Raw genomic sequence first — 15,502 nt, forward strand, 5'->3', positions numbered from 1 at the left:
CTCAATGTCAACAGTTACATCATAATGAGTTACTGGTGGTGTGAATGAAAAGCCATCCTGTGGCTGCAGCATCTTGACAAGATCACACACACAAAGTAATGATAACTGATGGGTTGTATCCAGACAGCATCCACTCATCCAGTTCTCTAAAGCCATTGTAGAAATGACTCTGTGAGCAGGTAAAAAACTGAAAGAGAAAGACCTGAACACTTAAAAATACATTCTTGAAAGATATTGGCAATAAATGAACATATATTATGCACGATGAGAAGTAAAGAAGAAAATTAGATTTTATGTAAAAAAATTCAAATTAATTTCTTTGGGGAGGGAAATGACTGAATCACAGCTAGAAGGACCAGCACTGTATAGATAAGGGATTAATTATGGAAAATGACTTGCTCAGAAACACACAGCTAGCTAGTCAGATTTCAAACCAGGCCTGCAACGCAGGTTTTGTGATTCCTCATTCAGCAGCCACTATGCCGCTGCTCTCTAATATTCCAGTACACTAAGTGTGATCATGATAATATCTGTTCACTACAGAAAAACATGTCATTTGAGCTGTGACTTTTTTTCCTCATGGTGAAGGTCATTATCTAATCACCCACACATGTTGTGTGTGTCCCTAGATTTGTATTCTTTCCTCTCACTCTCTCCACAGCCCACTTAAAAACAATTTTGGCCTCCTCCACTCCACCCAAACTGCTCTTCCCCAGGCCACCCAAAACCTCCAGGTGGCTAAATCAGTGGACATCCCTCATTCCTCAACAAACTTGGCCTCTCGGCACAATGGGTACAGTCCACCAGGGTCACCATTACCAGGCACTCTGGTCCCCCCCATTTCTGGCAGCCTGCCCATTGAGACAGGCTAGTGTCCATGAGAAGGGCACAGAGAGATGAGAGGGGATGAAGGAGCACTGAAAAATCTGCTGTAACACGTGTTTTCAGACCAGACTGTCAGGCAAAGGGGCGCTGAAATCCACATTCAGTTCATCCAAGCTTTCTCCCAGCACCCACATTTTTGTGCCCCAAGACCCACTTTTTTGTCCCTGGTCCCATCTTGCCTTACATAACCTAAGTGCCAAACCTTTCTGGGCTCCCCTTGAGGAAGTTATTTCATCGTGAATAGACCCAGCCTCACTGGCAGAGCTTAAAAATGTTTCAGATGAGTCCTCTGAACTTTCCCTTACATCTAAGTAGACAGCGTAAGAAGAAAAAGAAATATGGGATCAGATAAATCCAGGTTTGAATCCCAGATCCTTCTGTTTAAGAAAATGTCCTAAATTCTCAGAGCCGCAGGTTCCTCAGCTGTGAAAGAGATAAAGTTGGTGTTTCGTAGGCTGTTGTGATGATTATGTGCAACGACTTACATGAAGCCTTTAGTGCAATGCATTAATACTGTTAGGTTTAATTGTGCTCATTGGACTTTTCTCTGCTAGGATGGTGGTTTCATTATCTCTTTCAAGTCAGTGTGTGTTTTTTAAAGCACTAAACTCTTTACTGCCTCTGGGTTTTGCACCAACTCTTCATTATTCCTCATTGAATAAGAATTGTCTGAGCCCATTAGCTTAGCTCATAAGCCCCTTTGGTAATGCCAAGATTTTATAGCTTTAGCCCAGACTGTGGTCCATCTTACAAAAGTTTGTCTGTCCCAGGGGTTAGGGAATATCCTTTATATATATAAACTACTATGTGCTGTTCTCGGGGATAGGGCATGATAAGAGGCAAAGAGAAATTCCCTATGTTTGTTGAAGCTTACATTCAGATAGAGGAGAAAAAATTAAAAGCATAAATAAGAACAATATTCAAAGTTATGTTTTGCCTCTATTTTGGACTTTTTAACTTTGGGATGCCTATTAGGCATACAAATAGGCAGTTAGATGTGTGAGCAGAGAGCTCAGAGAGGAGGTCAGAGCTGGAGATATAAATTTGGAAATCATAAGCATATAAATGATATTTAAAGCCCTCACACTAGCAGAGAACTTATCGAGTATATACGGAAAAAAATAAGCAGTGGCCCAGAGATTAGAGATCTGGAAAAGAAAGATAAAACAACGAAGGAGCTGAGAGGGAGTTACCAGCAAGTGCGGAGGGAAACTATGTCCGCAGTCAAGGCCACTCTGCCTGGACTTCTCCCAGCCAATGTGTGGGCACAGTGGGGTACCAGAGGGAGCCCATTCCTGCCTGCATGGGCTTCTTTGCTTGGGGTCTATCTGTTGGCCTGGCTGAGATTTTTCAGGACTATGCTGAGGTCTGACGCTCTTTGTACACTGTCCTCTTTCCCTCTCTCCTTTCACAAGCGTCAGACCTGCCATGTGGTCTGAGGTTCTCCCTTCCAGCTCCTGCACACACTCCCTTTATCCTTTTACAGATGTTTGCCGCCTAAATCTCATGCATGTCTCTTCCCAGTTACTGTCTGCTTTTCAGGCCAAGATAATTCTGAGGCTGACATTTTGAATCACATTTCAGAGTTTCTCCAGGAACTAAGTCCCAGTCATCCACTGTACCTCTGGACTAATACAACACCCTTTCCTGGCTACCTTCTTCCCTGCATTACTTACCCCTTACCTGCCCATTTCCATTCACCTTCTAATAAACCACTTCCATTTAGAACTTTATCTCTGGGAAGTCTATAATAAGACAGGTATTATGGGGAGAAAAATATGACACTTTAAAAAGTATTTTCCAGCAGTAACTTAGGGGTGCTACTGTTTTGCAGCTACCATTCAAGAAGATAGAACCACCACATACCAGCCAGTATGCCACAAAGCTGCTCGTGCTCACTCAGGCAGTGTGGAATTCCATGTTTCCAGTCCCAAGTGTCATCAGCACAACAGGTGACCGAAATATTCTGAAGTGTATGTGTGTGCAGAGATCATGCAGTCAGGAGGAAGAAACTTAGCAAGCAAGCCAATGCCTGGGCAAACGTATAGATGGATGTTTTGGGCAACTGGGCAGACATCAACAGGGTTATTCCTATGGTCAAAAGATTGAGGATTGTTATGACTCTGTTACATGTGAGCTGTGGAAGTCCCTTGCTTCCAAGAGTGTGGGCCTCGATCATCCCAGACCCTGCGTTCTGTTTGTCTGCACTTGTGCTTTACTAACATTCCCAATCTACTGTAGGTCTACTTAGGGCCTGAAAGCCTCCCTCCACAGGCACCAGTGCTAACTCTCATACTCCCATTGTACATTCTCTGTGGCTAAGGATCTTTTTATGCCACCCCATCCCATCTCGACATACTTGTTGCTATGGTCTGAATGTTTGTGTTCCCCAAAAATTCATCTATGAAAAATCCAATTCCCTAGGTGGTAGAATGAGCAGGTAGGGCCTTTGAGAGACAATGAGGTCATGAGGGCAGAGCCTTCATAAAGGGGATCAGTGCCCTTGTTAAAGAGGCCCCAGAGGGCCAGCTCTTCTTCCACCATGAGAGGACATGACTGGAAGCCTGTTACCCAGAAGAGGGTCCTTACCTGACCATGCCGTCACTCTGAGCTCAGACCCCAGGCTCCAGAAGAGAGAGAAACAAATGCCTATTGTTTATAAGCCATCAGTCCATGGTGCTTTGCTGTAGCAGCCCAAATGGACTAAGACACTTGTCAAACTGCAAAGCAATTTTAAAAGAAGATCAAGGAGCCCAATTAGGAAGCTAAATCTCTTCCTTGAGCATTTTCTCGAGGACCCAGCAATTCTGCTTCCAAGAGTTTATCTAAGTCAAATAGATTAAGAGGATCAATATTATTTATAATTCAAAAAAGGACAACCAAAATGCCTAATAATATGTTATACATTAAATAAATTATCGTGTATCTACATGATTAAAATACTGCATAGCCATTGAAAACTATGAAGGAATATTCCTGATATGTTGTTGAGTAAAGAAAACTACAAAATATAAATAGAATTCTATGGAAATTATCTTAAAGTATATTATAGATATTCATATACACACATGTATATATATGTGTTTATGTATATATATAAATGTGTGTGTGCACATTGTGTGTGTTTGTATGTCCTTGCAACGTAGAAAAAAAGACTAGAAGGATATCACAAATGATTATTTCTGACTGGTAGAATCATCAGTAATTTTCTTCTACATGTTTTTCTGAAGTTCACAATTTTTTTAAAAAATGAATATGATTTCCTTTGGTATCAGGAAAGAAAAATTAATAAATAGTCAATAACTTAACAAATATTTTAGTTAACAAGAGATGAGGAATTCTCAGTGTCCTCCAAAGATAATTGGCATCACTTGATATTTAAAGCCCTCACACTAGCTTTGATCCGAGTAGGGTGGGAGTTAGAAGTGGTCCCCTGAAGGGAGGCTACCAAGGCCTCACTGAGCCTACAGTGCATTGGGGATGTTAGCGAAGGGCAAGTGTAGACAAACAGAAAACAGTGAATCAGCCAAAACACAGTTTTCATTAGGTGTTTTCCTTCTGTGTCTTGTGCTATCTGCTGGGCCTAAGGGATGTTGTGGTCACTCTGCCCAGCAGAAGAATTAGTGACAGAAGTAAGGCATCATCAGGCACCTTCTAGATTATAGGGAAACAAACATGCCAAAGGGAGCCCGTGAAACATCCACAAGGGGACATCACAGAAGGATCCCAGTCAGCTCTCCTGACATTTTCTTTAGAATAAAGATTAATTTCTTCAAAAACATACAACCAAAGGCTTTGTACTTACTCCACAAACAGATGTGGAATTCCACAGGCTGCACTTCCCTCATACACCCCTGTAAGCCAGACTCTAGTTAAGAATTTGGTTAAGAACTGACCAGCTCTAGTACTTTGGGCTCCTCACTTAACCTCCCAGGACTTCCCATTCTGATATCCGGAAAAGATAGTAACTATCCTCTCCTTGCTCCCAGGAACATCATGTAGCAAAGCAGAAACAAATTGCTGCAAAAGGTAGAACCCTCTGAGACCTTGTCAACATTCTGGGCTCCATAAGTAAGGGCCTCCTCCAGAGCATGCTTTTGAGCTGATGGTCTTCTGTTCACAGATGACTAAGGAAAGCTTCCCGTCCAAGAGTCAGTTGATGTCCTCAGTTACAAGTAACAGATATTTTGAGTAATTTAATTAAATGGGACTTGTCAGAAAGCTAGCAAAGTGGGAGAGAAAGGCAAGTGGCTGGGGCACTAGGCTTCAAAAGGAGCAAGGGGCCTAGTAGGTCTGGATATCCAAGAAGTATGGCAACGGCCATGTGGTTCCCACAGCTACAAGGTGGAGATCGCTCTGCAGCTGCTGCACAGGCCACCACCACTGCTGCTGCACTAAACCATCTCCAGCATTCCCTCCTGTCCTTGGTGGCAGAGCACAGATCGTGTACCTCTACGATGATTTCCCAAAGGCAAGAAGAGGGAGGACCTGGTCTCCTTAAAACTGCAGTAAAAAGCGGTTGCTTCAAATTACACTGCCAACGGGTGCAAACACAGTGGGAAAAAATAATCCCTCCTGATCTGGGTATGTCACTCACAACCACAAAAAACAAACTAAGAATCTAGCTCCACCTCCACCCTCATGCCCCCCCATCCATTCAACTGAAGAAGGAGATATCGTGACAAAAATCAGTGTTGTGTTAGAGCATACTTCACTGATTTCTGACTTCAACCAGCTTTTATGGTATATTTCCTTACTGCCCTGTAAAATTCAGGCTATTTGCAGCAGTAGCTCCTTAAGACTTTGCTCCACTCTGTGACTTTATTTTAAAAGTGCCTCCTGCCCTGAAAAGTCTCTCTGCAGACTCTTTTACTACATAACAAAAGTCATCCACTCTTTGGGACCCAATTCAAAAGCCATCACCTCCATGATATTTCCCTGGCCTTCCCTGTATGAGTGGTTTCTATCTCCTCTGCATGCCATAAGATGCCATATCTATACCCCTCTGAAGGCCGTGACCTATGTGGTTCAGTCCCAGAGTAGGGTGACATTTTAAAAAGTACAGCTCTAAAGGCAAAAAACTCCCTTAAACAGTAATTCTAGAATTCCCTCAAGCACCAGTCATCTTTCCATGAGGAAACATCTGCTCCTGTACTCCAGCACCTTATTTCCTGCTTTCCTCTACCTTAAGTCAATCAACAGCCAGATGGGTTTATTCGGGAATAACAAATAACTGCAATTCAGGACCGTGGTCTAATGGTGAGCCTTGTGCAAATCCTGGGGGACACAGAAGTCACTCTTCCATAGAGGGGATGAGAACGTGGGGAGGGCTATTCTAGACAAGGGTTCCTTCTACTGCACCACAGACGTAGGGCAGGGCGTGGGAGCACCCCTACAGGCCTTCCACTCCAATCTTGCCTGCAGCCTTTTTAATGGATTTTCACACCTCTCTTCCATCTTTATTATGTAAATAAAACTGAAACTTTCCCAGAAAATCTTTCTTTTGTCCTTCTCTGTACATTCTCTGATTCTGCACTTTTATCCCCCCTCCCTCACACACACACACACACACATACACACCCCTAGAAACTGTCTGGCAGAGGCAGACTCTCCAGGGAGCAGAGGAAGAAAATTAACGCAGAGGTAACAGGAAGCTATGTGAAAGGGTAGGAGGTGTTCAAACGGCCACCAGGCTAATTTTAGCCCGCCACACACACATCTATTACACATTTGGGAAAGTGAAAGTTATTTGTGCACATGCATTTTCTTCCCGCCTGAATTTAAAGATTTTCAAGGGCAGACACCAGGCCTCATTCATTTCTTTTATCCTCACAAAGCTTAGCACACAGTACCTGATATATAACAACCACTTGTACATGTAATGAATTAATAAGCACATTAATTAGTTAATTAATTGACAGTAATCAGCAGGTCACCAGTAGCCATGGTTGTGCTCTCCAGTGGTTATTCAGGGAAGCAAATTAATGACTTCCTAGCTCTTGATGCCCAGAAGGTCTATTTCTGCCATATCTGTCAGATATCATTAATAAGGACTTCAAATAAATGAGATATATCTGAGAGATAGGCTTACTACTAGGAGCCCAAAACCCACTGAAAGAAAGGCAGGTACAACTCACACAGTAAACACATTTTAAAAAACGAGCTTTAATTTCCCTGCCTCTGGCAGTAGCTTTTAACAGCTGCAGAGTGAATGGCTGGGAGAAGGTTCCAAAGGGGGTGGAAGCTGAGGTGGCAGCTGGGAGGTTAGTGGTAGTGGGTCCCTCATGAGAAGGCCTATCACAGAACCCAACTTTCCCATCACCCTGAGTTTAAAAGCCCCAAGAAGAGTGATAACTGGTTTGTAGGTGTGGTACTTTCTACTTTTCAAAGTCCATGACTCCATTTAATCCTCCGAGCCATTGTGAGGCCCCTGTTCCTATTCCCATGTATCCCTACCTTGTACACCTAACTCCACAATGTAAAGCCACATGTAGTACATTCCTCATATAAGTGAAATCACATGGTATTTGTCTTTCTCTGTCTGACTTATGTTACTCAGCATAACACCCCCTAGGCTCATCCATGTTGTTGTAAATGGCAACATTTCATTCTTTTTTATGTCCAAGTAGTATTCTATTGTATATTTGTGCCACATTTTCTTTCAGGCTCAGAGATACAGAGAACAAATTGATGGTTGCCAGATGAGAGGGAGGAGTTGGGGGACTGAGTGAAAAGAAGGAGTTAAGAAGTATAAATTGGCAGTTACAAAATACTCACAGGGATGTAAAGTACAGCATAGGGAATATAGGCAATACTATTGAAATAACTATGTATGGTACCAGGTGGGTACTAGGCTTATTGGGGGAATCACATTATAAATTATATAGATGTCTAACCACTATGCCATATACCTGAAACTAATATAATACTGAATGTCAAATGTAACTGAAAAATTAAAACATAAAGCCACATATAGTAAAAAGGTATACACTATAACAACAGTGATAAAATGGAGAGAGAAACAAATATTTGGGTCACATAAAGCATACTTAAAATGATATTAGCATTCAGACTTTTAAAAATAGTAGTGAAAATAATGAGCTCACATTTATTAAGATCCTACTAGATGTCAGTCATTTTCTATGCATATCTACAAACTATCCTATGAAAAAAGCACAGTTATTGTTCACATTTTCCAGATGAGAAAATGAAGGCATAGAAAAGATAGAGACATGACTAGGGTAAAATGTATAACAGGCAGGATTTGAAGCCAGAAGTTTTCTCATCCTGAGTGACAATATGAACTGTTTCCATGGCCAAATCAATGTAGGAAATAGTGAACTAAACAAAATTTCTTTACTGCAAGACTTTGCCATTTTTTAACATGCTGGTTTGCACGGCAATTCTGCAAGAATTATTTCCTGAACTCATTCAATCATGACACACTTTTGTTTTTAACAAAACCAGTGTGCAAGTTTGGGGAACATGCCATAGGTTCTGCCTCTACCTTGAATTAAAAGTCTCAGAGAAGCCAGTGAGAGTCTCACAGCACATTATAAAAAATAAGAAAAATCACCTTACCTTGGGCCAGGCTCTATAGTAAGTTATTACGCCAATTTTTGAAACAAAGAAACTGAGGCTTAGGGATGCTTGCTCAATTTTCCCAAGTGTTCAGGTCAGAACTCAAATCCAGGCAGGCTGACCTCAGAAACGATGCTTTGAACCCCAGGACTAGAAAGTGATGCTCCCATGTGGAGCAGTGAGCACCCCAGAATCACTGAGCAGCACATGTTACCATGGCATAAGCCCAGGCTAGAACAGATCCTGCCTGTGATCTGTGGCTGGATCAACTTAACTTTATCAAATCTCAGTTATTACAAAGGAAGCAATGAAACCTCCACTCCAGAGGTTGAGATAAAGATGAAAGACTTAGCACAGCATCTAGCTCCCAGTAAACACTTAACAGACACCGCTAAAAATTCACTTAATTCCAAACAGAGCATATAATGTTTCCTAGAAGTGTTTTATTTTTAAACTCTCTTAGATGATATTGTTCTCTCTGAAATTTCTTTCGATGCCCAGATGACAACAGGCAGGACTGGGAAGGGGATGTGGAGTTGCAAACACCTGGCTCATTTGTCTGGCTGGCACACTGCCACAGGGTGACCTGCCTGAACACACAGGCTCAGCACAGTGTGCCTTTCTTATTTGGTGATGACCCTTCAGTTGTTGTCCTCCATTCGCCCTTTCCAGATTCTGTTTAGATTCATCCTCAAAGAGGAGATGGCTCTCTTCAGACATACTTCACTCTGTCATTAATGACGGATGTTGACTTCATCTGCATATGGCTTATCTAATCATATCATTACCTAGCAGGGACCCTTTAACCTGGGCTACTGACAGTGGTGCCCACTCAGCCAAGAACCACCCAGACCTTCTTCACATGGATGAATCTCAGTATGTTCTTGTTCATCTCACATTGGGGGCATATGTTCTTGTTCACCTTGCATCTGGGAGACCCAAAAATATAAATACTGCAGTCTCTTCGGCTTCACCTGGCCTCTGTCCTCATGTATCTAAGCAAGTACACCATATTTATTCTCCCAAACCCACTAATTTATGTTCTTTTTCAATAACATAACATACAGAATGTTTCCACGCATACACAAAGGCCATGGTATACCTTTACAATAACACTAGTTCCAGACACATTGTTTATTTAATCTGATACATTTGCTTCTCTGATGCAACAGATTTCCCTTCTGATCAATACTACCTATCAAATCATCACAAAAGAGAAAGGAATGAACCGGGTCTGCTGCCACCCTACTGCAAACCACCATCCGTGCCAAGGCCACCCCAGTTCATATGATGCTTCTGTACGGATCAGGAAAAGGCACTTCCTCTGTGCAGGTGTGGTCCCAGGACAGAACCCACAGCAGGGCCAGTCTGGGTTGCAGTTCAGCTCTCATGCTCCCACCCTTCTATCAGCTCTCAGCAGCACACATTCCGAATACCAGTGCATGGTGGTCTCCACCACCTTTTTATCAATTATTGTACTAACTTCTTATCTGGTCTCCCTTCTTTCTTGATCTTAACACCTTATGTCCTATTCTCAACATAACACTTGAACTGATCTTTTCAACATGTAAATCAGATCATGTGACTCTCCTGCCAGAAATCCTCACCGTTGGAATAAAGTGGAAAATTCTTGACATGACCCACAAGACCCAGCCAGATGTGGCCCCTTCCTTCCTCACTGTGAATACTAGTACTCGCTCACTCTGTTCCAACCACAGTGGCCTTTTTTCTGTCCCTGGAACACTCCAAGCTTCTTGCCATGTCAGGGGTTTTGGTCTTTTAATAGTCAAATAAACTGCAGGGTTTTTTTTCTTCTATCAGTCAAATAAGTGCTTGTGTGTGTGGTGGAGAAGTGAGGGTCTGCAAGTCAGTTTTGTCTTTGCAGGAACCAGCCCTGCTTCAGGCTGCTAGCAGGCTGAGCTTGGGTTCAAATCTGCCCCATGCCTACCACATCCTTCTTGAACTTGTGCTGCCCAGGGCGTGTTCTTTTCATCATAAGTGCCAGGAATATGAGACCAAGTCAAACCATGCAGCCATATTTAAAGCTTTAGAGATCATTCCATTGGCCAAAATAAGTCATATGATCACATCCAGCATCAGAGAAGCAGGAAACTATGTTCCACCCACAATGGGAAGGTATGGCAAAGCAACCTGGCAAATGGGATGAATATACAATCCCACTGCTGGGCAGTAAAGCATTAGGACCTGTAATCCCATCTGCTGGACCACTCCCAGCACCTAGAATAGTCGGTTCCCACATTGCCTCCTGGGTACCTCCTTCTATCTTCAGGTTCAATGCCACTTCCTTTCAGAGGCCCTCTCTGGCCATTGTATTCCCAATGTACACAGACTCCCATACACACTGGGGTACCTGGCCACAGCTCATGTACCCCCAATGACTGTCTAATCCATTGTCCATTTTTGTTTTGTTCACTATATGTACAGATTTAAGTTAATTCATTTATTTATTTGTTGACTTCTTTATCATGTCCCCCTTCACTAGGAATGTGAGCCAGGACTTTCTCTGTCTTATTCACTGCTGTGACCACAACAAGAGCATCACCTAGCACAGGGTAAGGTCTCAATAGATCTTGGTTGAATAAATACATTCCAGAAACCTATATTCTTACAAACACTTATATCTTAATTTCTCAGTTTAATGTTAGTCCCTTGTATATATTCAATTGTTCATCACCTTAAATGAATAAATATGTGAATGTTGTGGTGGGAGGGTCAGAGAGAATAATGACATACACAGTGTAACATAGTTAAGAACAAAGGACTTAGAATCAAGCTGTAGCAGCATATGACTTAAGGCTCAGTGTTATTATCCATGGAATGGGAATAAAAGCTGCAGACAGTCTGCAAGGATTAAGTGACATTATGCATACACATTCTTACCTGATGATGGAGGAGTGGCATGCAGTGACATGGGAAGGTTCAACAAACCAGAGAGTGAATGCCTGTAGCAAAATGTAAGAAGTGTATTAATGGGTGACTCAGGTGGAACATGTATTTCTGAATTTTTCAACCAGATTCCTTGTCTTCCCTAGAAAAAAAGCAGATAGGCAGACCTCTGGTCCCTGTTGTCACAAGAGCCATTCAGGTTTGGGCTGGCTGGTGGCTGCATTCCCCAGTGGCCTATTCACTCTTCTCTGTGCTGAGGGCTCTCAGTGGTCTTCTTTTTACTAGTTTCCATTCCCCAAGCATCACTTCAGGTCTTTGAAACAATTTCTAAATTAATCCTAAATGATATGGTTACACTTTTCCATCAGACCCTAATAAAATTATGTTTTAAGAACATGGAGCTAGATTAAGCCTTTGTTTTGCTTTTCAGAGGATTCTATGCCCATCATCCCTGCTTCCTAGAAGAACTGTATTAATGAATTAACTTCCCCATGAAGTAGATAACAAATCAGCTTGACAGCCCCATTTGTGTAAAAGGATGAATTGAGGCGAAGAGCAGGAACTCACCCTAGTGTCAGTTCCCCTACTTGAGACAATATGTGATTAATTCTCTTAGTTTAAAAGAGACCTTTAATTAGTATTGACTTTCTATAGAGTCAATCCTCCCATTTTTATAAAGAATATCAAAACCTAGTAGTTTAATAATGCTTCTGTGGCAAGAATATGAGGAAACAGTTACTTCTGTTTAATGGCATTTCAAGTCTACAATCTTTTCCCCGAGTAATTTGGCATTTCCATCCAAATTTAAAGTACACATTCACTATGGCCAAGAAATTCTATATCAAGGACTCTGGGCTACAGTTACTCTTACACAAACAAAGATAGATAGATAGATAAAAGATAAAAATAATATAGTATAGGTAAGTCTTTGCATTAAGCTTAAATGAAGGTCACTCAGTCAAGGACAAACACTAGAATTTGGTTATTTTACCTACCAGGGTCCATGCAAGAGACAGGAGATGAAGCAGGCACCATCCACCCTGCACTAACTAGAAAAATTATGAAGATATAATAAGAAATTGGCTCTGGGTATCTGTGATATGGGTTAACAACCTCAATAATAACAACAGCAATTTGCTGAATATATACCCTGAGCCGGGCATTGTGCTAAGCATACTAGATACACTTTCTCACGGAATCCTCACAACAGACTTATCATGTTTATCTTACAGATTAAATACTAATCCAACCATTTAGAAGTAGTAGAGCCAGGAATGAAACTATGATGGCCTGATTTCTGGAGCCCATGCTCTTAACTACTGCACGACAAGATGCTGTTCTTTTTGCATTGGCATTCAAGAGGCATTTTAGAGAAGCAGGGTCACTGAGTCTGCCATGCACAGCAGTGGAAAAGCTCACACCCATTATCTGGGCTTCCCGAGCCAAGGCTTGTGACCACTGCCTTTCCCTTTCTGCCATCTCTGAAAGAGGAGCTCTGCCCGAACCCTAACAACTACTTGGAGCATGCACAGTCATTGCTGTATTGATTGTTTCCCAAGCTACTTCAGTTTGCTCAGGCTCTTGGGATAGAAACACAGCCTTCTGCTTCTTTCTTTAGCCCCCTTCACTTTATTCTTCAAAACACCTAACGCTATAAAGGAGATGCTGTCTTCTTCCTTTGGTTGTTGCAAAAATGGAGGCTCTGGTATATCAAGCATCTTGCCCAGAGTTACTTAACTAATTTCTTAACTCTGAGGATCTCATTTTCCCCACTGAGAAACTGGAGATAATAATCACATCCAACACTTAGAGGTGATGAGATCGTGCTTATAGAGCTCAGAATACAGAGCGGCCATTCAATAAGCTGCAACTGCTCTGTGGCTAAGTAATTCCATCAGCCTGGGAAGCCATGTACAGCTGTGCGACCCCACCCAAGTTCCGTGACTTCTCAAAACATCATCTAAGGGGAATATTCTCGCCTGGCTCACAGGGCTATTTTGAAGATTAAGCTGAATAAACACACTATATAAAACAATTAGAATAGTGACTGGCTCATACTCAAAACTGAATTCATAATAATCTTTCAAAAAGAATGCCATTGACATGTGTCCGTCTATCGAACTCCATGAATGTGATGTGTCATGTCTGAAAGCGAAACACTCCCTCTCCTCATCCCTGCCCCCACCCCCTCTCCCCCCGGAATCCCTAGGAGAATATAGAATATTAGTGAGAGAGAATTCTTTCTCTCCCTTAATGTTGCTTGTTAATAGGACATGACAGCCCTACAAGAAATTCTAGCTTTTTTCTGATGCTCTGAGTCACTGAGGGCTCTTCCCAGTGGCCGGCAACAAGGTGCCTCACAGGGTGCTGCATTTTGGTGGAGGTCTTATTCTGGAACATCGATATGATTCTTGGCTCTGGCCACACACCTGATCGCTTTCTGGCACAGCATTTGATATGAAAGGGAGGAAGACAGAACCCCTCTCGCCCATGGCTAAAAATAATTTCAGAGGGCTGCAGGCCGATGAGAGGGGATGCCAGCTATTTCCTGGAACAGCTGATGCACTGGCGGTCTCCTGAAAGCCAATTTCAGGCATTTTCTTTTCTATCTTTTTGCCTCCCTTACCTACTCTTTTTTTCTGGATATGCTGCGGAAGCCTCACAAATTAAACTAGGAAAACTCTGGGGGTTCTATAGTTTAATCTTCAGCCCGAGATTGTGGCTTCCCTTTTGCAAAGTCTCCTCTCTGAGTCAGGACAGCTGATTAGATGAACTGCTCCCTCATGCTCAGTCTCCAGGTGCCCAGTTTGGGAACTCCACAGCTCCACATGGAATATGCTGGCTCTGGGAAGAGGCAAGCTGGCTTGCAGATGTCTGAGCACAGGGTGAAAACGCTGGCTGGGGCAAGTGGTTCAAGATGCAGGCAAGCAATACCACCAGGAAGCTAGAAACTCAGAGGCGATTTCAGCCAGGCAGCCCCATCATTCAGAAAGGTAGTGGCTTCAGCCACTAACTGCTCTCCTGAAACCCAGCTCAGCAGAAATCATCCCTAGCAGCAAGCAGGCACATCTTGCCTGTCTTCATGGGAACACAGGGAGCTACTTCCCATCTGTCATTTGTGATGTGGTTATCCCTGTGAAATGCACATGCACACAGGGCTACCTGGGACCGAAAAAGGCCAAAGAGTTCAAATGTTTTAATTAAAAGATGACAGGCATGGTGTGCTAACAGAGCGTCAGGTGGTATCTGTTTGAAACTTCACACTACCCCACCAGCCTATCCACCACCACGTTGTCCTATTTTCACAAAGAATAGAGAGTGCTCTTAAACACCTTGTTCAAAACCACAAAGCTAATGGGTCACTTAGGAAAGTGTCAGAGGGAATAGAAAACCCAGGTGAAAGCAGCTTACCAAGAGGGATGTTCTGCTTCTTACGTAACAGTATACTGGGAGGGAAGCACTCTGGCCTTGGGCGTAATGGTTCAGAAACAATGGTGTCCCTGCTGACTCCAGCGGCCTTTCTCTCCTGGCTGCACAATAAGTGCTTCCGCTCTGGCCGTGAAATCTATATGCAGTCCAGCTGGCTGAAAGATGCCAAGGGACAATGCCAGGATCTTTATGCAGGGAGGTGTGAATAAGGAGAAGATTTTGGAGCTGGGAGGTCATGAGTAGACTTTTGGACATGTTGAGATTGAAGTGTCCTTGAAACATATTTTTTTAATTTTTATTGTTATTCAATTACAGTTGTATGCCTTTTCTCCCCATCCCTTCACCCCACCCCAGCTGAAACATTTAAATGGAGATTTTAGCAGCTAAATATAAGAGTCAGAAGTAAGAAAAGCTGTCTAGGCTGGAGATATAGGAGATAGAAATTTGCAGTTGTTAATTATTTGCATAAACTTCGGACCTCCCATCTTCCTTTACCTGTATCTCTGCTCTCTTGAATTCTCTAGGGCAGTGGTTCTCAAGCAGGTGTGATTATGTCCTTCTGGAGATATTTACCAATATCTGGAGGCATTTTGGGCTCAAAGCTCAGAGAGGTGGGCAGATAGTACTGCTGACATCTAGTGGTAGGAAGCCAGGGATGCTGCCAAACACTGCTCAGGGCGCAGGACAGCAGTGCCCAAGC

General features: G+C 42.7%; 1 protein-coding gene across 1 annotated transcript in view; it reads right to left on the minus strand.

The window, feature by feature from the left end:
* The window catches only part of PRELID2 (PRELI domain containing 2), a 336,985-nt gene that overhangs the window by 45,553 nt on the left and 275,930 nt on the right, over positions 1-15,502 (minus strand). Inside the window, exon 7 of the transcript XR_006653282.2 lies at positions 11,368-11,429. The gene's annotated coding sequence lies outside the window, so the exon portion shown is untranslated. The remainder of the gene's footprint in view (positions 1-11,367; positions 11,430-15,502) is intronic.

Source organism: Desmodus rotundus, chromosome 10 (assembly GCF_022682495.2).
Source record: "Desmodus rotundus isolate HL8 chromosome 10, HLdesRot8A.1, whole genome shotgun sequence".
Classification (NCBI taxonomy): domain Eukaryota; kingdom Metazoa; phylum Chordata; class Mammalia; order Chiroptera; family Phyllostomidae; genus Desmodus; species Desmodus rotundus.